This window comes from Haliotis cracherodii, unplaced genomic scaffold, assembly GCF_022045235.1.
Source record: "Haliotis cracherodii isolate W230 unplaced genomic scaffold, xgHalCrac1.p SCAF_1, whole genome shotgun sequence".
Lineage (NCBI taxonomy): Eukaryota > Metazoa > Mollusca > Gastropoda > Lepetellida > Haliotidae > Haliotis > Haliotis cracherodii.
The window spans coordinates 68570806-68595920 of NW_027266264.1; the positions used below are offsets into that span (position 1 = coordinate 68570806).

Sequence of the window (25115 nt, forward strand, 5' to 3'; positions counted from 1 at the left end):
TGAGACAGTCGATAAACGCATCAATTACATATATATGTTACTACACACTCCAGCCATGGAGGGCAGTGTTTATAGATTCAACATGATCATGCTGATAGGCCATTATGTCTGAGAAATGAGACCTTTATTATCTGTTTAGTCACACAGTCGCCAACTGGCACTTACAAAGAAGAGGAATAGATAAAGAAGAGAAGCAAATGTCAGGTCTTACTAACTACACTAATTACACTGAAACCATGGGAGAAATTAAGATTGAAGATGGCTAGTAGAATTCAACGGTGGACACAAAATGCACCCATTACAAACTGAGAATGGACAGAAATCATATGCACTGAGGCAGGAGACATTAATTACAATATTACTGCTTGAATCATCAAACCTAATTCAATTGTAACACAAGCAGGCACATTAGATTTCACCGCCATTTCTCTAATGATGAAATGAAATTCAAGATTAAATCAATACAGTAAACTACGGTTATAATGAACTCAAAGAGACCTTTAAATTTAGTTCGTTATAAGCATAAATTCAGAATATATACAACATCTCAAAAGTGAGCGTTGCTCACTAACACCCCTGACCCACCTAGTGTGTCAGTAGTTACAAATAGCTAGGATAGGGTTAGCCTTTAGGGTTTGAAAATTTCATTAAAAAATGGAAAATTAATAAAAACAATTTTTTTCTTTTGACTGCACCCCTCATTTTGTCGGGGGTATAAAAATGAACGCAGCCAAGAAATAATTTCGTAATATCAGTCAGTTCATTATAAGTGTGTTTGTTATAAATGTATTTTACTGTAATTCAGACTGTCCAATTCCCATTCAATACTTCAACAGTGGTCAACCAAGACTCTCTGTTCATGGCTGAGACTCTGACAATTGTTCATATGTTAAAGCCTCCGGTACAGTACATGAGATAGACTTAGGTTAATTACAACCAGTAGGTGCTAAATAATTCTACTCCGGAAACAATGTATCACATACAGCTGTATTAGAAATTAACACAATCTTGCCAGCATGGGCTTGTGAAAGATTCAAAAGGATTGAGGAATTAGATATGGTAGTAGGACATTAGCCCTACTTGCAAGCTAAATCACACAGGAAACTATACTTTTACAACCAAAGTGACCATAATATCTAGGTTTACTTTTGTAATGCAGTTGTTGAGATTACCACATGGTGATGTACTGAATCAGTGAGTTGGGCTTAGGCTGCTATAAACAAATTGCAAGATGCACTGTTCAACTGTTAATTGAACAGCATAACAGCTTCTTGGAGAAGGAAAGTTAACAGTGATTCGGGTCATAAATGTTTTGTAAAACCAACTAGCACAGATGTGGTGCTGACAGGACATAATCTAGGGTTAGAACCAATGACCAGCTGATCCTAGCTTGTCAACAGGTTCCATCACCCACCAACAGGTTCCATCACCAACCAACAGGTTTCATCAGCAACCAACAGGTTCTACAACCAACCAACAGGTTCCATCACCCACCAACAGGTTCCATCACCAACCAACAGGTTCCATCACCCACTAACAGGTTCTACAACCAACCAACAGGTTCCATCACCCACCAACAGGTTCTACACCCAACCAACAGGTTCGATCACCAACCAACAGGTTCTACAACCAACCAACATGTTCCATAACCAACCAACAGGTTCCAAAACCAACCAACAAGCGTCATCGCCAACCAACCGTCAAAAAGACCACTATATTCAATATTAGAATGTACGAAAGCAGGATACTACACATCAATACATTATATATCATGATATAACACATCAGGACATTGTATATTTATATCATATCACAACATCAAGACATTATATAGTGTAAATGATATCATATCACACATCAGGACATTGTATATCATTTCACACATCAGGACATCATATATCATTTCACACATAAGGACATTGTATATCATGATTTAACACATCATCACATCATATACAGGGTTTCAAGTTCGCTGTATTAGGGTGTCAACAACACGGTCAAAATTCAAATGGTCGAGGGGGGTGGGGTAGCCAAGTGGTAAAAGTGTTCGCTTGTTACACAGAAGACCCAGGTTTGATTCCCCACATGGATACAATGTGTGAAGCCCATTTCTGGTGTCCCTTTCCTGTGATATTGCTTGAAAATTCCTAAGAGCTTCTAAAAATTATACTCCCTCACTCACTCTATCTAATGGCAACAAGAGGTAACTAAACTGGATCAGGTTAATTGGTAAATGGCACGTCATTATGCTGCAACAATGTGGTCTGTTGCTCATATCATCAATCACTGATTTGTATGGCCCATATCTGACTATTTACAGGCTGCCATACTATAGCTGGTATACTGCCGACTTCACTGTAAAACAACAAACAATATAAAGAAACTGCCAAAGAATTGGTCAAACTATTTTTTAACTGCAATAAAATTCCCCCAAACATAGACATCCTTAAGTCTCCCAACAGAAAGGCAGTTGTCGGTTTCATTTCTCATAAAAATTGTACACTTCAGTTGACAAGCAACTATTTCAGTAAAATAATTACCCCGTAAATTACATGCTCACCCGGGATCAATGTCACAGCTCTAAGTCCACATGGAGCAGAATGTCTCCAGAAAGTACAAAGCAGATCGGAAATAGAGCCATGAAAGACCATCATTTTAAAGAGAAGGGATATATGTCTCTCCACTTCTGTTGGAAACATTTTTTCACTGTAAAAAAATCAAGAAGATCAAATGAAGCACACCAACTACAACCAGCATCAAAAACACAAAAGAGACCAGGCATAAAAACTAATCTGATCATAGACCTGCCGAAATACAAGACAGAAACCAACCAATGGCTGCCGAAATCTCACGAGATCACCATGAGATAAAAAGAAATAAAATGGAAGATATATGTTCGCAAGTAAGGGGGAAAAGTCACAAAAAGCCAGGCCAGAAAAACAGGAGAGAATTATAACCATCCCCCTAAACCTATCCCAGGAACAGATGGGCAAACAGTTGGTAAATACCTGCAGAGTAATAGTAAATAAGCCTTACATTTCACAGGGAGACAGGCTCAGTCAACACACTGAGAGCTCTCTTGATAACTTGCAGAGTGATGAATGAATGAAGGGTCTTCCAAATAAATAAGGGTAGGGGATATAGGCACTGCAGTTCGAGGTGTTCTTGTGGTCTGGGAGGCTGCAGAGGGCTTAGATTACTTACCAATTGTTGTACAAACTCCTTCTCTGTGTTCAAATAGACAATGGGGAAGCCGGCCTGGTGAGGCTGTAAGTTCATTTTATGTATATAACAGAATGATGTGTGGCAACAACTGCTCTCTTCCTCGGTTCATGACATCTGTATTCTGTATTATGTACTCTGTTTAACCTTTTGCTCATTTCAATGTTAATATAATCTTTCATGCTCTTGAAAAAGGATTCAGAGCTATGATTTTTCTCATTCCTAATGTGCACCTATGATTTAGTAAGTGCTACGATATGACTGTACTAGTGATAACTGCTGGAGGCTGTGATATAGCTGTACTACTGATAACTGCTGGGTGCTGTGATATAGCTGTACTACTGATAACTGCTGGGTGCTGTGATATAAGTGTACTACTGATAACTCTTGGGTGGTGTGATATAACCATACTACTGATAACAGCTGGGTGCTGTGATATAGCTGTGCTACTGATAACAGCTGAGTGCTGGGATATAGCTGTGCTACTGATAACAGCTGGGTGCTGGGATATAACTGTACTTCTGATAACTGCTGGGTGCTGTGATATAGCTGTACTACTGATAACTGCTGGGTGCTGTGATATAACTGTACTACTGATAACTGCTGGGTGCTGTGATATAACTGTACTACTAACAGAGGGTGCTGTAATATAAATGTAATATTGATAACTGCCCGGTGCTGATGTAACTGTACTATGGATATCTGCAGGCAGCCATGATATAACTGTATATAATTGCTGGCTAAAGTGTAAAACCCTGTTTACCTAAAACTACATATCAATATCATGATACTGAAAACCTTTTCTTTGCACCAACCCTTTCTTCAAGTCTGCAGATGTGCAAACATTGGCAACTTTCCTTACACAAGATTAACATCATGCTTTATATACTTGACCTTGTTAATTAAGTTCAAACAAAAAATCCTCAACATAAGATGTTGTATCAAGAAGGAAGATGAAACTGGCATAGAATTAGCAAGGTAAAAGAGACATGGCAAAGATCTAGGAAGGTGATCAAGAGAGGAAAATGTCATTGATTATCAGTAGAGTGGGAAATCTAATAAATCAGCATCATACGCTAACTTTCTTACAAAGCAGGAAATAAATATCTAATAGAAGTTACTCAGCCATTCTGTAACTGATTACATGATAACAAAGGAGAAACTTTAAACATGTCGGCATCAATAATTGCAATGGCTGTATTTCAACTTGTTCATCAATTTAGTGATAAGTGCTTCAGTACTGTTACAAATGGAGAAACAGCTTTCAGAAATGGGGAAACACGGATTAGAATCAAGGGAAGTGAGGGATTCAAACCCATTGTCACCTGAACCTTGCACAGCAATGGGATGCAACTCTGCACAGGTGCACCCTATGTCCCCTATGTTGAGCTGTAGCAGTGTATGAGATGCCAGGCTTCCATACATTTGGCTGTACAAGCACATGGGGTGAGTGAGTGAGAGAGTGAGTTTGGTTTAACGCCTCTTTTAACAGTATTCCAGTTATATCACCGCGAGTCTGAGTATTGTGATATAACTGTACTACTGATAACTGCTGGCTGCTGTGATATAACTGTACTACTGATAACTGGCTTAATGTGGGAGGAAAGGCCGGAGTGATGCAGACGTTTACCACTTCGATGCGACCCACGAGAATGGTGCTGACAAACCTAGAAACATAATCGGGATGAACCGGGATTCGATCCCACAATCATAGGGTTCTGGTATGCCCAAGGGATGCAACACTGCATAGCAAAAAACGGCGCCTTAGATGACTGGGCCACCAGTGCCCCCACAAGCACATGGAGAGATGGATCGAGCACAGTAGATGCCAGGCTTCCATGATCAGAACTGAGAAACTGACATTCAACACAAAAAGACATTTTAATCAACTTAAAAGGATCTTGAGAATTCACCTCACGAAATCTTCAATTATTAAGACGAGCTAGTCTCAAAATTCCATTATGGGCTACAATCAAGTGGAAAAATCCTTTACGCAGTATTTCACAATGTTGGTTTACTTGTTTCCATTAGTTTTTATCTTCTTAAAGAAAACAGTTATCGTTTCCATATGACATGAATAAGTTTGATCACAAGGAACTATTTCAGTAACTGGTCAAGCAGCAAATGTAACAATATTATTTGGAAGATTGGGTCGTAAACTTTCTGAATGTCTCCACCATGAAACAAACATCCCAAACAAAATACCCTTCTTAACTTGGTCAAGAGAATTCACTCTTCATTTTGGCATTTCAATACATCCCAGCATCGATTGTATGCTTTAATTCATCAGTAATAAACCTGTTAGTTCTTCACTGAAAGAGGAAATCAGACATGGATTGAATACTACCCTGTACTGTACTGAGGAAATCAGATGAGGATCGGATACTAACCTGTACTGTACTGAGGAAATCAGATGAGGATCGGATACTAACCTGTACTGTACTGAGGAAATCAGATGAGGATCGGATACTAACCTGTACTGTACTGAGGAAATCAGATGAGGATTGGATACTACCCTGTACTGTACTGAGGAAATCAGACGAGGATTGGATACTACCCTGTATTGTACTGAGGAAATCAAATGAGGATTGGATACTACCCTGTATTGTACTGAGGAAATCAGATGAGGATGTGGATACTACCCTGTACTGTTCTGAGGAAATCAGACGAGGATTGGATACTACCCTGTACTGTACTGAGGAAATCAGACAAGGATTGGATACTACCCTGTACTGTACTGAGGAAATCAGACAAGGATTGGATACTACCCTGTACCCTACTGAGAAAATCAGACGAGGACGTGCATACTACCCTGTACTGTACTGTACTGTACTGAGGAAATCAGACGAGGACGTGGATACTACCCTGTACTGTAGTGAGGAAATCAGACGAGGACGTGGATACTACCCTGTACTGTACTGAGGAAATCAGATGAGTATGTGGATACTACCCTGTACTGTACTGAGGAAATCAGATGAGGACGTGGATACTACCCTGTACTGTACTGAGGAAATCAGATGAGGATGTGGATACTACCCTATACTGTACTGAGGAAATCAGACGAGGATGTCACTAACTCCACTGCACTGAACAAAGCAGGTTCAGACTCTCTCCTGAGTCTCTTCAGCACCAAGATAATCTGATGAGATGTGGACACTCCCGCACAGAGGTTACTAAGTCTGACAAGGATGTGAATCAACCTGACATCATTCGACAAACATCGAAATATCAACCTGACATCATTCATACCAACATTGACATGATATAAATTAGTCTAAGTGAGTGAGTTTGGTTTTACTCCGCTTTTAGCAATATTTCAGCAATTTCACAGCGGGTTACACGAGAATTTGGCTTCACACACTGTACCCATGTCGGGAATCAAACCTGTCTTCGGTGTGACGAGCAAACGCTTTAACCACTAGGCTACCTGACCGACCCAAGTTAGTCTAAGAATACACAGGTTGTGATGAGATGTTGGTGAGACGTCAGTGAGATGTCGGTGAGTGAAGGCGAGTAAACATCTCTTTAAGTGTCTGAGTGAGTAAAAATTTAACATCCTATCGACATTATTTTAGCCATAAAGTGATGAAAACAAGTTTTTAATACATGTGCATTATAAATACAAAGTCATATTTAAAAACAAATTTGTCAAACATCTACTTAAACATCCATCATGTTTTTTAATGCCAAATGGATTCTATATGTGCATATGATAGGAGAATACATATCAATGATCAACATGGACGCATAAGTGCTGGTCAGTGTGCAGATGATCTGAAAATCTATGTGCTGCCCTACTGATTCTACTGTTTAGAAGTACACACATAACTCTTCAAGTGAGGGGGATAGATGAACACATGATCAAGACACAGAAACTGATTTCAAGATCTCAAACACACCTTCTTGGCAAAGCTCAGCATATGGTAACTATCTAATCCTGTAGCTGCACCTCAAAAAGATTCCAAATGTTTGACAGAACTTGAAACTGTAAAAAGTTAATTAATCCAAATTTCCTATGAGGCAGGGCAGTTACGTTAGACATGAAAACAGCACCGATCTTGTTTATGCTTCACACGTAGCCAACTTAGTTACCTGATCCAAGTCTCCTCGTTTCCCACGGCTAGACACACCTGTCAATCACTTGTCAATCAAACACAGAAAGCTGCAACTGGGACCTGTCATTAGCGCTTTACATTATTTATGTGGCTACATTCAATTAGCCCAGATCAGGCCATAGGGAACTTAATTTTAGCATTTAACCAGCACACTTCTTTCGTAAAGGTAAAGAAATTAGGAGTTAATCTGCTTAATTCTAATTAGTCTTGTGAGCTCAAATAAAGATTGTTAGTTTTAGGGAAATTATTACCTTTAATTACAGCGTGTGAGAAGAGCAGCACAGCTTTGCTTCACCATGTTCTGCACTACAGATAGGCAAACAAAAGCAAGTGTGTTTCAGGTACCAGTACCTTAAATGAAGACTTCGAGCACTCCTTCCAAACCCTGCTCTATAATCCCACAATGAGTCTTGTTGTGCAATTGTTTAGAGTCTTTGGGTTTTCTACATACAAGTCCAAATTGGTAGCTATAACGTTGTTGTCATGTGCAGGAAGGGCATGCTATTGTGACGTACTCACTAGGTCTTGTGTTGCTTTATATCACCTTTGCATGGGTTTTGATGGCTTCCTTACTATAGAGTGGTATATATGGGGAAATAGTTTATTACATATTTTCAGTATAATTGAGTGAGTGAGTTTGGTTTAACGCCGCTTTTAACAGTATTACAGTTATATTCTCACAGCATGTCAGCTTAATGTGGGAAGATAGCCCGAAGTGATGCAGGTCTCGGACATTTGCCACTTTGGTGAAACCCACGAGCATGGGTATGGTGCTAGAAACATAATCGGGGCGAACCGGGATTCGAACCCACAATCATAGGTTTCTGGCGTGCCCAAGGGACGCAACTCTGCACAGCGAATTGTAGCACCTTAGACGAGTGGGCCAACCGTGCCCCCTTTTCAGTATAAGGTCTGATGAGTTGCCTCAGTGAGTTTTCATAATAACTGCTTACATATTTAGTAGAGATTGTCGTCTGCAACAGGAACGCTTTTTAAGCACTTGTATGATGTATATTGTGTTGAACCCAGATTTGTTGTTGTGTCGTTTTGAACCCAGACCAGGAAAACATTGGCATACTATTTAAACACACAGAACAGGATGTCTGGTAGGAGTGGGCAGCCATGTTGTTGAATGCTGAAAACCAATCAAGGCCACTGGTACATTTATGACATGACCATGTTGAGATTTAATAAATAAGGGTACATATACATACTGTCTGGGTACAAACAATACGACAACAAAATTCTGTGTACAACTCAATAAATCGATTTGTACTCAGGTAGAAGTGATAGAAGTAATAGAAAACCAACCGAGAGTGACCTATCAGCAGCCCTGGTATATATAAGTGGTCAACATCGACCACCTGCTTCACTATGAGCTTTCCTTCCATATTATTCTCATAAGTCAAAAACTTATTACTGTTGAAAGTGGCCTCAACCAAATTAACTCAACTGCTCATTAAAATAAGAGGCAAAATCATAAAACTGCACACATATTGTCATTCCAGTTCTGTTAATGTCTATAGCTTACAATGTCTACTACAATATAGTAATTAGCCTCACATCATAAACATTTATTTCATCCTTCAAACAAGACTTCATGAATGATGCAGTCTTAATGTGATCCCGACAATGTGTGAGTCCATCTGCCAATTGATGATGACTATGCTCCCTACCACCCAAAAGTTGGGCCATACAGCCCTCAACAAGCATAATCAGCTGGAGTTTGTTACTTGGGTGTACTTCCTGTGAGAGTTTACAGAGCTGTGAGAGTTTCCTCACGGTGTCAGGGCGGGTGTACATAGACACTCCTCATCTGTACAGCAGGAGTCGGTAGGTCTCCCAGGCCACCGAGAAGAAATAAGATTGAATCCAACTCAAGTCTGTCATGATTTGGCAAGTCTTCATAGGCTCTAGCTCTAGATATTAAGCATTGTTCTGGGCTCCATTTGGATCTACTTATTTTGTAGATACATATTTTTAAATAAGATAATGTTTCACTGGAACTTAATATGCCAAATGTTAGTCCAGTACAGCAGTGGCACCCTCAGAACGCTACCAACATGGCGACTGCTGGTTTTAAACATAACCTTCGCCTTCCTCCAAGGCTGCACTGAAGGAAAAACCCTAATCACCTCACTAACTGCGTCCCAATAATCAGCAAGTCTACATAGGCCAACTGTCATGAGGATGCAAATCTTTCATAGAAACAAAACAATTTACTGTTAATTTCCTAGGAAATAACAATTGTCTTTGTGACTTACATGAGTGAGTGAGTGAGTGAGTTGGGTTTAACGCCACTTTTAACAGTATTCCAGTCATATCATGGCGTGTCAGCTTAATGTGGGAGGAAAGCCTGAAGTGATGCAGGTCTCAGACGTTTACCACTTCGGTGAAACCCACGAGCACGGGTATGGTGCTGATAAACCTAGAAACATAATCAGGGGAACCGGGATTCGAACCCACAATCATAGGTTTCTGGAGTGCCCAAGGGACGTACCTCTGCACAGCGAATTGCGGCGCCTTAGACAACTTGGCCACCCGTGCCCCCTCTGATGTGTAATAAGTGATTGGCACCATCATGCCACATAAAAGGCCGATTTTAAAAAAGTGGTTATTGTATAGTGGACAGTACTTATGCACGTATTTCAATTACGGTTGTGTTTGTGCAACGCGACAGTCATTTGACGAGAACTCAACTCTAGGTTTTCTCAAGACTTTCATTCAGCAAGCACTTGGAGAATTACAATAATATGTACCAAAAATAAAAATACACAAAATAAGTATGAAACATAGCCTTGTTTCATTTAAATTGAGTACTTAAAAGAAGTGGAAGAACACCCGATTCTTTAACTTCTTTTGAGTAGCATATTTTCAATTGAAAGTGAAATAAAATCCATTTATCCATGAATCTCATTCAATACAAATAAATGCTTATAGGGAGAGATACTACTGTTTGGCCCCCGCTGTGATATTGCTGGAATATTGCTGAAAGCAGCATAAAACCATACTCACTCACTCACTATTGTTTGGTGTCTAACCTTAAAGACAATGCACGCCTACTTTGTCCAGTACAGTGATCACCTCAAGATCAGGTCACATGGACAGTCAAGCACCTGTTCTTTACTCACATATGAAATTATGTAAACTTTCACTTTGCTTTAGATACGAGTTAAAAACAGATTCAGTATTGTAAGATATAAACATCTACTTAAACATAAGCTAAAACCATTGTTAATTGGCCATTGGGTGATCCACGAAACAATATCTGACACATTATAACTGATAACTCCTTTTAGGAGCCAGTATTGATTATACATGTAGGTACTGACCTGTTGGATAGTCTTGTAGCCACCTCATGTTTCTCAGATGATATTGTGGAGTGAGAACATACTCATCCCCAGCTGACAAATGTGATCCTTATTTCAGACCCTGTTCATCCCATCAACACTATTTCACCAATATGTCCATGATAAACTCAAGTCTCACCTCACAGACATTGTTTCAGATGGAAGAAGACAAGCGTATTTTGCGAAGACTTCCCCATCAAGAACTCTCCATTTCAACCTGCATACAATGTCACTGAGAAAGCCATCACCTTCAGCTAAGTGTCTGTGTCCTGCTGTCAATCAGGATTATTCTCAGACTCTGAAGCTGGTATTCCACTTAACTTAACCAAGAAATTCTATTAGAATCTAAGCAGGGCACAAATAGAGTAATTAATTCATCCCTCACTCTTGATGATGACACATGATGCTGCCTGCACTGTGCATGTTTAATTCTGACTATGGAGGGTCAATGAACCCATCTTGTCACACCCAGGTCAAGGGGGGGATATGAAGAGATTGCCTCTTGATACAGAGATTACTGCAACTAGAAACAGGCTGGCAGGGTCTGTCAGTACACGGTCAGCTTCCTCTCACCAGCACAAGGAGGAACTGTGATGAATGAACAATACAATATGACTTGTTCCAGAACTATCCTGCTGGCATGGACTTCAACCTGCATACCATGTTGTTCAAGGGTTCCATCCACTTCTTGCAAGTGAGTGAGTGAGTGAGTGAGTGAGTGAGTTTAATGTGGCAAACATCACATCACAGCAGGAGAAACCAATAAATGGCTTCATGACCGTGAACTACTGTGACCATGTGAGGAATTGAACCAGGCCTTCTTGGTTGCGGGCCAACCCAACACACTGTCTGTATGCTCTACTCAAACTTTGGACGATCTACCACTAGACCACAGAGGCGGTCGACAAACCTTGAAACACAATCAGGGTAAACCAGAATTCGAACCCACCATCATAGGGCACCGTAGACATGCCACCATGAAGAATTAATTGTTTTCTGCGAAAATCTAATTATGTTTTTCACCCAAACTAGTCCAGATTTGGTTGTTGGATATAGCTCAGGGAAGTTAAATCTGATCATAGTATACAAAAATATGAGTCAACATGAATTTAGAGAAAGTGGGTAAATGAGTGAATTGTTCAACTTAGCAGTTAGCAATATTCCAGCTATAACATAGAGACTTGTAAATAATCTTGGACCAGACAATCCAGTAATTGAAAGCAGGGGAAATCATCCACATAATCAGGGTAGGATATTAAACACAAAGTTATGGAGTAGCCTGTCCACAGCATCCACCATTTAGTTGGATTGTTCGACAAGCTTGAGGTGAAGAGGACCTAAACTGATGCGAAATCACGACCGTGAACGTGAATTTGGACATCGGGTGGGTGATTTACCTGTCCCAAAAACACAGAAGCTTCAACCATTGTCACTGTCTATATATCAGTGTGATCATCTAAGCCTTCAACTACCATAAACCTATGTTAAAGTATAGGAGCTACGCTCATCTTAGCACTAAGATTGCTTTGTGGAACAGGGCCCTGGTGTGGAGGTTGGTGGAGAGAGCACGAAGGGGGAAGGAATTGGCTGTTTATGTACACACCAGCTACAACTTGTAAACACATCAGTCACACTTGAGTTGCCCTTGAACTGCCTGGTAACTAATTCCTTTGCATCCCACTCCTAATCACCAAGCTGTCCATTCCATCCATCACTGAGTGTCAGTCAATGAGAACAACGAGGAACCCTGTTAAAATGGATGGTACAGTTCGATTGAAGTAAAAAAATTACAAACTTTGTTTTGACATATTTTCTGCGAATCCTGGATACATTGCAATACTGCATGAATTACAATCCCCATAGTGATCACCTTGAAAATGGGAATTCCAGATTAGCAGGGTCTGGACTATCAAGGTTACATTGCACACTGTAGTGCATCAGGATCACTGTGAGGGATAACAAAATAGAATTCCAAATGAATCTGTTCTCCACTACACTCGCACGCACGCACGCGGGCGGGCATGCAAGCACACTCACACCTACCTTTCTCTGGTGTCAGTAAATGTTGCACTGTGTCGCACTTGAAAGGATAGTACTGGGTGTTCATAGTGAGAGACCCTACCTAAGGTGTCCTGCATGACATCACTTTATGGCCTAGCCAAAAAAGTAAAGAGAAGCAGTAGTTCTACAGATCACATCACAACTGATCCTGGGCTTTATATTACTGCATAATTATATATTCACTTCACTGGGTATGTCCCGCTATTTTCAGGGTACAGTAAGTACTGGAAATGCAGATGCCTTCTTGCATTTACTGGGTACCATCTCTGTCCTTACGACCCTTTCCACCAAACTTCTACTGTCTACAAACAAATTTATGTCGGGTATGCCTTCTGAAATGGTCTTCCTTCAAAACAGGTCTACTTTCTAAACAGGCCTACCTTCTAAACAGGTCTACCTTCAAAACAGGTCTACCTTCTAAACAGGTCTACCTTCAAAACAGGTCTACCTTCAAAACAGGTCTACCTTCTAAACAGGTCTACCTTCTAAACAGGTCTACCTTCAGAAGTGGTCTACTTTCTAAACAGGTCTACCAATTAAACAGACTTAATTTGTAGACTGGTCTTTCATCTAAACAGAACTTAGTGCCTTCAAAACTGGTCTGTCTTCTAAGCTAGTTTACCTTCAAGGCTCTGCTAGCTCTCCCGTTTCACACATAAGGTAGATGCATGAAACTGACTCCATATGCAAGTCATGTTTCACATTGTTATATCTTCAACACACACCTTATTTCAGGGTGACTGGTTTGCCCATGTAATGTAAGCCCAGGAGTATGGGAATGACTGCATCATATTCAACATACTTGCAAATACAGTCATCACTGACATTTGTTGTGAGAGCTAGGTGTCCAAACAAAACACAGACAAAACATCACTATTAAAAAAAACACTGTACATTTTTAATGAAACAAGCCACAGTTGGTTATGTCAACCCGTGAGAGAAAGATGCATCCTTAAATGCAGCATGTGAAGTGTGAACCTGGAGAAGTCGGTTTGTCACGGATGACTACCCACGCTAATTGTACAACTCACTATCACAACACATCAATACCTGGCAAGCAGGGAGGGGGTAATCCTGATGGAAGTAATCAGCTTCATTACTGCAACATGTTTACACAAGATCCTGCATGAGCAATCAATGGTATCAAGCCAGCCTGCTTCCTTCCATCACACAGGGTCCATGTCATTATTTCTTTCTTTCTTCCAAACATCCCCACTATCTGACTTCTATTACAAAACACAGTGGGGAGATATTTATCATAACATTTTTACACACCATAAAACAAGAAAAGTATATTGATACAGAACTCCCCAGAAAAACATGGTCAGACCCTTGCCTGTTGGACAATGAACATTCACAACAGCAAATGCTATTTCCACATGACATATCCTATACATATATTCATGTGGAGAATTTGGGGGCTGTGTGTAAGTGACAGTTCTTCATTAACTTATGTCATAGTGTGCAGACATTAATCACAGTTTTTAACTCATCCAGTAACAATATGACAGTGGTGCAGGTGATATACTCATTCCTTTCAGCAAGTTCTTTGTGCACTCTAACTGACACAAATGTTTTTGCATGACTAGTTTTGTTCACAAATTTGTTCTTTGAATGTAATTTGTAATCATGGCATTTCTTGTATGTATGAGGTGCAGTTAGTTTTATGAGGGTAAATGAGTCCACTTCCTGATACAGACTGAGGGTGATTCATTTGAGTGGGTAATTGAAACACTGGTTTGTTAGATTACCAGAGAAACTTCTTGAGTAGGAGATAATGAGACATTAAAACTGTCACGGTTGCATATTTTTTGTGATTTCTATTTATCACTATTGCTGTTGAAGTGTGTTGCTTCTTTCTAGTTCCTATAATGGTGTGGGTGAAATGGCTGTACATGCCTGGCTGGGACTGAAGGACAGTGGATAGGTGGGTGCATGGGTGGGTGCATGGGTGGGTGCATGGGTGGGTACATGGGTGGGTGCATGGGTGGGTACATGGGTGGGTGCATGGGTGGGTGCATGGGTGGGTGCATGGGTGGGTACATGGGAGGTGCATGGGTGGGTGCATGGGTGGGTGCATGGGTGGGTACATGGGAGGTGCATGGGTGGGTGCATGGGTGGGTGCATGGGTGGGTGCATGGGAGGTGCATGGGTGGGTGCATGGGAGGTGCATGGGTGGGTGCATGGGTGGGTGCATGGGTGGGTGCATGGGAGGTGCATGGGTGGGTGCATGGGTGGGTGCATGGGTGGGTGCATGGGAGGTGCATGGGAGGTGCATGGGTGGGTGCATGGGTGGTGCATGGGTGGGTGCATGGGTGGGTGTATGGGTGGGTACATGGGTGGGTGCATGGGTGGGTGCATGGGAGGTGCATGGGTGGGTGCATGGGTGGGTGCATGGGAGGGTGCATGGGTGGGTGCATGGGTGGGTGCATGGGAGGTGCATGGGTGGGTGCATGGAAGGGTGCATGGGTGGGTGCATGGGTGGGTGCATGGAAGGGTGCATGGGTGGTGCATGGGTGGTGCATGGGAGGTGCATGGGTGGGTGCATGGGTGGGTGCATGGGAGGTGCATGGGTGGGTGCATGGGTGGGTGGATGGGAGGTGCATGGGTGGGTGCATGGGTGGTGCATGGGTGGGTACATGGGTGGGTGCATGGGTGGGTGCATGGGTGGGTACATGGGTGGGTGCATGGGTGGGTGCATGGGTGGATCAGTGAGTGTGTTGGGGTGTAGGAGTATGTGTGTGGGTGCATGAGGGAGTGCATGGGTGTGTGAGTGAGTGATCGGTAGGTCGAGTGAGAGTGTGGTTGGCTGAGTGTGTGTGTGTGTGTGTGTGTGTGTGTGTGGGTGGGGGGGTGGGGGTGTGTGGGTGTGTGAGCAACTGTTTGAGATTTCATGATGTTTCAGCAACGTTCCAACCATATCATGTTTTGAACACACAATGCCATTTAGAAAGTGGTGTGAATGACGGAATACTGTTAGTGTCCCATTATTTATGTCAAGTGATTGACACATACGACATGTAAACTGAACCAAAACATATTTGTGTAACATTGTCTTGTCGTTGAGGTCAGCTAACTTAAGGGGATAAATAATAAATCTGTTTTGAGTACAGGACGCTAGCCTTCTATAAAGTAACAAGAATTCACATGTAGCAGAGAATTTAGGTCTGGAGTTTTTATAAGCAGCTTGCAGTTGCCAAAGTATACTGAGTCTTTCATTTGTAATTATTTGGACACATTGATATCTTTTTGTTGTATTTTGTCTATTACAACTGAGCAGACTGGCAAATAAAAATAAAATAAATCCTTTTGATGTTACTAATGTATAAGTTGCTTGAAACCTATGATAGTGAAGATTTCTAATCTCCTATCACTTAAGACGAACCCTGTGAGATCATACCCCCCACCTTCCTGTCTCTTCATCAGATGTTATCGCTGTGATGCACAACAATGAACAGGATATGTACACCAATCCCATTGTTGTGCACTGAATGAACTCAGCCAGATTTCTCAAAATTCTCATCACCATTCTGATGTTCTTGACTGTAGGGTTGTAGGCCATTCCTAGCAACTCAGCAGCAGCAGCAAGTGAGTGAGTGAGTGAGTGAGTGAGTGAGTGAGTGGGTGGGTGGGTGGGTGGGTCGGTGGTTCGGTGAGTGAGTGAGTGAGTGAGCGAGCAAGAGAGCACAGGAATGCTGTGGAATTGAATCATTGATATCAGTGAGTTGTGGCGCATCATGAGTGTTTCAGTGAGAAGGGACCAACATGAATGGGTATCTCATACAGACAGCTGTATCTGACAAAGAGTGAGGGAATGAGTTTATTTAAGCCATAACATTGCAGCCCAAACCAATGGTAGAAAGCATGGACAAGAATCTGAGTCATCAATCAGGGCATGACCACACCCAATCAGCTGAGACACGCATTGTAAACGGATGATCCTCATTAGTTCCTAATGTTACGACATGGGGTACTGAGGACCCCTTCTGCCCCTGAATCCCTTGGGGCAGCTTGGAAAGACACAAGGTGAGGGATTTCCCGTGGGTCAAGTGGGGATGAAACTGTGATTATTCGTCCATTTTGGCCTAATCCTTAAGGTTAGGTCCAGATGTGTTCTGAGAAGTAGAAGTAACAAGCTGGGAAGGAACTCAAAATAACTTTCTTGCCATATTAACCACTGATTAAGACCTGTCCAAAGCATGCCTTGACCTCTGAACAATAAATATTCAACTTAAGTTATTGAAAGATGCAGAAAAGTGACATAACTTCAGTGTTAGATGAAAACTGCGATAAAATATAACACAGTAGGCCTGCCAGATTCTCCAATTACACAAGCAGACTGGCCTGAGCATGAACCACTGTTAAGAGTTGATACATGTTGAGCTGGTCGTGGGATACTCTTGTTAAAAAAAATCTTATCCAGCCTTTGAATTAGTCTTGGTTTAATCAAGTATAAAGAGGGTCAAGCTACATTATAAACATGGGTTTGTAAGCTGGAATACAGTGACCACAGGGACCATCACCAGTCCAAGAAGACAAGCTCCAAATATGATGGTGGTGGTAGTGTTAGATCTTTGACATGGTGGAGGCAGTGTCACATCTATGACATGGTGGAAGCAGTGTCACATCTATGACATGGTGGAAGCAGTGTCACATCTATGACATGATGGAGGCAGTGTCACATTCATGATATGGTGGAAGCAGTGTCACATCTATGATATGTTGGAAGCAGTGTCACATCTATGATGTGGTGGAAGCAGTGTCACATTTATGACATGGTGGCAGTGTTACATCTATGATGGAGGCAGTGTCACATCTATGACATGGTGGAAGCAGTGTCACATCTATGGCATGGTGGAGGCAGTGTCACATCTATGACATGATTGAGCAGTGTCACATCTATGACATGGTGGAAGCAGTGTCACATCTATGGTATGGTGGAGGCAGTGTCACATCTATGACATGATTGAGGCAGTGTCACATCTATGACATGGTGAAGGCAGTGTCACATCTATGACATGATTGAGGCAGTGTCACATCTATGACATGGTGGAGGCAGTGTCACATCTATGACATGGTGGAAGCAGTGTCACATCTATGACATGGTGGAAGCAGTGTCACATTTATGACATGGTGGAGGCAGTGTCACATCTATGGCATGGTTGAGGCAGTGTCACATCTATGACATGATTGAGGCAGTGTCACATCTATGACATGGTGGACGCAGTGTCACATCTATGGTGGAGGCAGTGTCACATCTATGACATGATGGAAGCAGTGTCACATCTATGGTGGAAGCAGTGTCACATTTATGACATGGTGGCAATGTTACATCTATGATGGAGGCAGTGTCACATCTATGGCATGGTTGAGGCAGTGTCACATCTATGACATGATTGAGGCAGTGTCACATCTATGACATGGTGGATGCAGTGTCACATCTATGGTATGGTGGAGGCAGTGTCACATCTATGACATGGTGGAGGCAGTGTCACATCTATGACATGGTGGAAGCAGTGTCACATCTATGGCATGGTGGAAGCAGTGTCACATCTATGATGGACGCAGTGTCACATCTATGGTATGGTGGAAGCAGTGTCACATCCATGACATGGTGGAAGCAGTGTCACATATATGACATGGTGGAAGCAGTGTCACATCCATGACATGGTGGAAGCAGTGTCACATCTATGACATGGTGGAAGCAGTGTCACATATATGGCATGGTGGAGGCAGTGTCACATCCATGACATGGTGGAAGCAGTGTCACATCTATGACATGGTGGAAGCAGTGTCACATCTATGGTGGAGGCAGTGTCACATCTATGACATGATGGAGGTAGTGTTTGATCTAAGACTGCCCATGAAATAGTCCTTCCGGAAATAACCCCTACTTCATTTTTGGGTCTTGTCCTACATCTAAACAGTATCCCCATCAATCAAACTTAACACTTACCCCCAAATACTGTGTTGTGGAAAGTCAGGGTTTAAGAACTTTGAAGCAGCCCTGTGAAACAAGAATACCACCTGGCTGGGCCTAGGAAGTTGATGGCTTCCTTTTTCTACATAGACTTACTTTTTTCTCCCCTGCAATCTGTTCTGCTGTTGCCTCAAAGTGACAGGTGACATTTACCACTTAACCCCAGTATTTGGGGGCTGTCTCAAAACATATAACACCAATATACACAGCATCAGTTTACAAGCAGGTAGTTACCTAACAGGTATATGTACTTGTCTGAAAACCTATCATGAGTTTACAAGCAAGTAGTATGTTCATGTTTTGCTTTTGTAAATAACTTCAGCTTACATGCAAGCATGTCCATGTTTCTCTGATATACACAAAAGCAGTTGGTAGCATCAAACAACTGCCTTCAACAGCCTCTAACATCTGCCTGCTCTTAACAGCCTCTAACAACTGCCTTCAGTAGCCTTTAACAACTGCCTTCAACAGTCTCTAACAACTACTCTCAACAGCCACTAACAGAGGCAGTTGTTAAAGGCTGTTGAAGGCAGTTGTTAGAGGCTGTTGAAGGCAGTTGTTAGTGGCTGTTGAAGGCAGTTGTGAAAGGCTACTGAAGGCAGTTGTTAGAGGCTGTTAAAGGCAGTTGCCTTCAGAAGCCTTTAACAACTGCCTTCAGTAGCCTTTAACAACTGCCTTCAACAGCCTCTAACAACTGCCTTCAACAGCCTTTAACAACTACCTTTAACAACTGCCTTCAACAACTGCCTTCAGTAGCCTTTAACAACTGCCTTCAACAGCCACTAACAACTGCCATCAACCGCTTTAACAACTACCTTTAACAACTGCTTTCTACAGCCTCAAACAGCTGCCTTCAACAGCCTTTAACAACTGCCTTCAACAGCCTTTAACAACTACCTTTAACAACTGCCTTCTACAGCCTCTAACAACTGCCTTTAACAGCCTCTTAACAACTGCCCTCAACAGCCACTTACAACTGCCTTCAACAGCCTCTAACAACTGCCTTTAACAGCCTTTAACTGCCTTCAACAGCCTCTAACAATAGCCTTTAACAGCCTCTAACATCTGCCTGCTCTTAACAGCCTCTAACAACTGCCTTCAGTAGCCTTTAACAACTGCCTTCAACAGTCTCTAACAACTACTCTCAACAGCCACTAACAGAGGCATTTGTTAAAGGCTGTTGAAGGCAGTTGTTAGAGGCTGTTGAAGGCAGTTGTTAAAGGCTCTTGAAGGCTGTTGTTAAAAGCCTGTTGAAGGCAGTTGTTAGAGGCTGTTGAAGGCAGTTGTTAGAGGCTGTTGAAGGCGGTTGTTAAAGGCTACTGAGGGCAGTTGTTAGAGGCTGTAGAAAGCAGTTGTTAAAGGTAGTTGTTAAAGCTGTTGATGGCAGTTGTTAGTGGCTGTTGAAGGCAGTCGTTAACAGCCTTTAACAACTGCTTTCAACAGCCTCTAACAACTGCCTTCAACAGCCTTTAACAACTGCCTTCAACAGCCTTTAACTGCCTTCAACAGCCTCTAACAATAGCCTTTAACAGCCTCTAACAACTGCCATTAACAGCCTTTAACGACTGCCTTCAACAGCCTCTAACAACTGCCTCCAACAGCCTTTAACAACTGCCATCAACACCCTTTAACAACTGCTTTCAACAGCCACTAATAATTGCCATTAACACCCTCTAACAACTGCTTTCAACAGGCTTTTAACAACTGCTCTCAACAACAGGACAGCATCATGATACCCCAGAGGTATGAGTTCATTCAACGCCTTGGGTTGCTGATACACCATGTAAGTACCTTCCTACACAATATAAGCTGATAGGATATCACTGAGATCCTGATGAAAGATCTGCAGGTTCCAATTTTCCCCTTCCTGCATGACACCATCAATATTTCTCCGAGACACCAACATGTGTCAAAAGCAGGGTCTGCTTCAGTACCCTTTCAATCAGAAAGAGAACTGTTTTTTGCCTCTTTGCTAAAATCTGGAACCCAATAAACACTTGTACTGGAATGAACTGATAACAATCCTACAAAACTGCAATAAAATATAAATCAGATCATGCACTGATCTAGCTACCATCATCTATCCAGGGAGAAAATCAAATTTTGCTTAATCTTATTTGTCAACGTCACGAGATGTAAGATTAGCTAGTTCGTGCAGAATCTTACATCGACTGAAGTGTGTACACAAGAGCATAGCCCAATAAAAATCCAATCTATCATGCAGAGCTAATTATCTTATTTGACAGACAGGAATATTGAGGGTAACTAGATAAACCATGCAGGACATTCAATCTGGTCAATTTCTAGCTCCTTCAATGTATTAACTGTAATAATATCCTCATTACTATAAGCTGTAAATCTTCTAATGTCAAAATTGTTCTGTGTTTCCTGGAATAACATTCTTATGGTTCACCTCACACTGACTCAGGATTATTATCTGACACAGGAGCACAGTAAATAGAAGATAGTTATGTTGAATGCATGTTTAACCCATGGACTGTCATGGAGGAATCACTGCAGTACAGGTACATCTTGGTGTAAGAAATATGGCAGGAAGCTGGTTAACCCTGTACTTGCTGAATGTGAGCGTGTTCACCCGAGTGAGCAGCCAACGATCTCTGGCCCAGCTCACCTCATCAGGACAAAGGGTTTTTTCAGAAATAGGAAACTGCTGTAAAGTGGGTCTACCTTCACAAAATAGAGTTATTTGTATCATTTTCTCACACATTAAAGAAAGCTCCGCTCATGCTAAAGTCGAGCCATTTCAAACCGAAAGGATAAAATTTATGATAGTGTCAGCTGTTGTGCTTTTCTGAGCCATGAACACATTAGTTCTTGTGGAACTGACGATCATACTCTTGCGGCCCACCAGCCAGGGTAGTTATCACACCTGGAGTACAAAAGCTACATTGATGAGACAGAAGTATTCCTGCCTGGGGTATTGTAGCCATATCAGGCAGGACAAAGTGTAGTGTTATCACTCCTGGATTAGCATAGCCATATCAGGACATAGTGTAGTGCTATCACTCCTGGAGTACCATAGCCATATCAGGACATAGTGTAGCGGTATCACACCTGGATTAGCATAGCCATATCAGGCAGGACATAGTGTAGTGCTATCACTCCTGGATTACCATAGCCATATCAGGCAGACTTAAGTGTTATCACACCTGGATTAGCATAGCCATATCAGGCAGGACATAGTGTAGTGTTATCACTCCTGGATTACCATAGCTATATCAGGACATAGTGTAGTGTTATCACTCCTGGATTAGCATAGCCATATCAGGACATAGTGTAGTGCTATCACTCCTGGATTAGCATAGCCATATCAGGACATAGTGTAGTGTTATCACACCTGGATTATCATAGCCTTATCAGGACATAGTGTAGTGCTATCACTCCTGGATTACCATAGCCATATCAGGACATAGTGTAGTGCTATCACTCCTGGATTACCATAGCCATATCAGGACATAGTGTAGTGCTATCACACCTGGATTAGCATAGCCATATCAGGAGGGACATAGTGTAGTGCTATCACTCCTGGATTAGCATAGCCATATCAGGACATAGTGTAGTGCTATTGCACCTGGATTACCATAGCCATATCAGGACATAGTGTAGTGCTATCACTCCTGGAGTACCATAGCCATATCAGGACATAGTGTAGCGGTATCACACCTGGATTAGCATAGCCATATCAGGACATAGTGTTGTGCTATCACCTGGATTAGCATAGACACATCAGACATAGTGTAGTGTTATCACACCTGGATTAGCATAGCCATATCAGGACATAGTGTAGTGCTATCACTCCTGGATTAGCATAGCCATATCAGGACATAGTGTAGTGCTATCACTCCTGGAGTACCATAGCCATATCAGGACATAGTGTAGCGGTATCACACCTGGATTACCATAGCCATATCAGGACATAGTGTAGCGGTATCACTCCTGGATTAGCATAGCCATATCAGGACATAGTGTAGCGGTATCACACCTGGATTAGCATAGCCATATCAGCAGACTGTCATGTTATCACCTATATTGGGAAATACTGCAACATTATCCCTCCTGGAGCTGACACAAGTTTTGTAATCAAATCCTACATGAAATGCATAAGGTAACCCATAATTAGCCAGCATACAGCTCCTATCTCAGGTGATCACCCACCTAACAACTTTCCGCTGTTGAAATCCAGTGTGTTCACCAGCCCCCAGTTGCGTCACCTCTTCATACAAGAATGTAACACTAAGGACTTACTGTGCCCTGGTTCCCACATGAGGCCAGGAAGGGTTAACTAATCTGTCAACCACAATATACCCTGTTTGTTGCGCATCTATAAATACATTATCCCACACCTGACAGTATCACTCCAGTCATCAGATAGATTAACCATCATAAATTTCTTTCTTTCATATGGAAGGATCCCATTCCACCTATCCCTGTGTTCTGATCTCTATCTTGTGGTATATCTATGGCTTCTAAATCAAGCCGACACACTTGTTCTAGAGAGATGATACTCATATCTTTCCTTTGTGGCAATCATGAATAAACATGGAGATATTTAGTTTCGTGGATATGATGTTAATATCCTGCCTTTGTGACAATGAAATATAAACACGGTCAGACATGGCGTCTCTCGAATAGGGGGGCTGGAACAACATGATACATGGTGGGATTTGGAAGTTGATTTGTTCTTACAAGATGATTCATATGAATGTATTCAGTGACTTGCTGACAGAACAAGTCAAAAGTCTTATAAATCTTGAGGGGGCACAGGTGGCCCAGTCGTCCAAGGCACCGCGATTCGCTGTGCAGAGTTGCGTCCCTTGGGCATGCCAGAAACCTATGATTGTGGGTTCGAATCCCGGTTCGCCCCGATTATGTTTCTAGGTTTGTCAGCACCATACCCGTGCTCATGGGTTTCACCAAAGTGGTAAATGTCTGAGACCTGCATCACTTCGGGCTTTCCTCCCACATTAAGCTGACACGCCGCGACATAACTGTAATACTGTTAAAAGCGGTTTTAAACCAAACTCACTCACTATAAATCTTTACCTAAACATTGCCCATTGTCTTTCATCGTGGGCCTATCAAGGCCTAACTGTTGATTTCAACAGCCACCTAAAGGATAAAATCAAGAATCAAGCATCCTAATTGTAAAAAACACCCTCAAAAGGTAGGGTAAAAGCTAGCTACATGTGGGAATAAATATTAGATGTTACTTGCTGTGAACCCCTACTTCCACCTATCCCAGGTTCTGCCCAGACTGATCTTGTGCACATGTTCAGGACAGTCCCATTTTTGTTTTATGTCACCGAAGTCAGAACACTGTACTTGCTAATCCTCAACACATGCTGACCACATGGAATTTGGGCTGGAACACAATTTCCAGGCACTCTACTGTCAGGTACCGGGGCATGTGCTACAGCCACACAGACAGTAGGCACTCTACAGACACACAGACAGTAGGCACTCTACAGCCACACAGACAGTAGGCACTCCACAGCCATACAGACAGTAGGCACTCTACAGCCATGCAGACAGTAGACACTCCACAGCCATACAGACAGTAGACACTCCACAGCCACGCAGACAGTAGGCACTCTACAGCCACACAGACAGTAGGCACTCTACAGCCACACAGACAGTAGGCACTCTACAGCCAAACAGACAGTAGGCACTCTACAGCCACATAAAGAAAAGGCACTCTACAGTCAGACACTGGATGCTCTCAACAGTCAGACACTGGATCTACAGTCAGACACTGGATGCTCTCTACAAACAGGTGCTAGATGCTCTCAACAGTCAGACACTGGATGCTCTCTACAGTCCGACACTGGGTCCCCTCTTCAGTCAGGTGCTAGATGCTCTCGACAGTCAGACACTGGGTGCTAAGGAGTTAAGTTAAGCAATAGTGCAACTTACATACACATCATTTTTCTGCAGCATGTTCAGAAAATGCAAATGATGTAATTATGTTACAAAAGAATAACATGTATTTAGGAAAAAATATTGTTACAAATTATATATATCTAAGACTTATCAATAACAATGTTATGATCATCAGTTTTATTGAAACAAACATAACAAGTTTGATATCACATTGCACTGTCAAGAAAGGTTTGAAAAAGAAAGTATAATTTACTAATGTGTTCCAGAGATTCACTAAAACAACTGACTCTGATGGCATCCCAATAGAATCCAGACTCTAGGAACCATGGACATATACAGTACAGCAGAATTACATTGGCAGAAATGCACTGTAGGCGAATAGAGATGGAACTGCTGTATCAGGACCTAGATAAACTGGGACTGAAGCCCAAACTATCAGCCGACCCTATCCATGGTGGTGTCAAAATGCTGCAGTAAATTCGCAAC

General features: G+C 42.0%; 1 protein-coding gene across 12 annotated transcripts in view; it reads right to left on the reverse strand.

Annotated features, from left to right (window-relative positions):
- The window catches only part of LOC139463495 (putative extracellular sulfatase Sulf-1 homolog), a 104589-nt gene that overhangs the window by 41592 nt on the left and 37882 nt on the right, over positions 1–25115 (reverse strand). For 2 of the 12 annotated variants that reach the window (XM_071244868.1, XM_071244921.1), the window contains one exon: positions 12731–12841. The exons of 6 other annotated variants lie outside the window; for them this stretch is intronic. The gene's annotated coding sequence lies outside the window, so the exon portion shown is untranslated. Of the gene's footprint in view, positions 1–8290; positions 8311–10669; positions 10735–12290; positions 12435–12730; positions 12842–13370; positions 13390–25115 lie in introns of those variants that run through there. 4 more of the 12 variants (XM_071244985.1, XM_071245412.1, XM_071245160.1 and 1 more) reach the window with 4 other exon arrangements.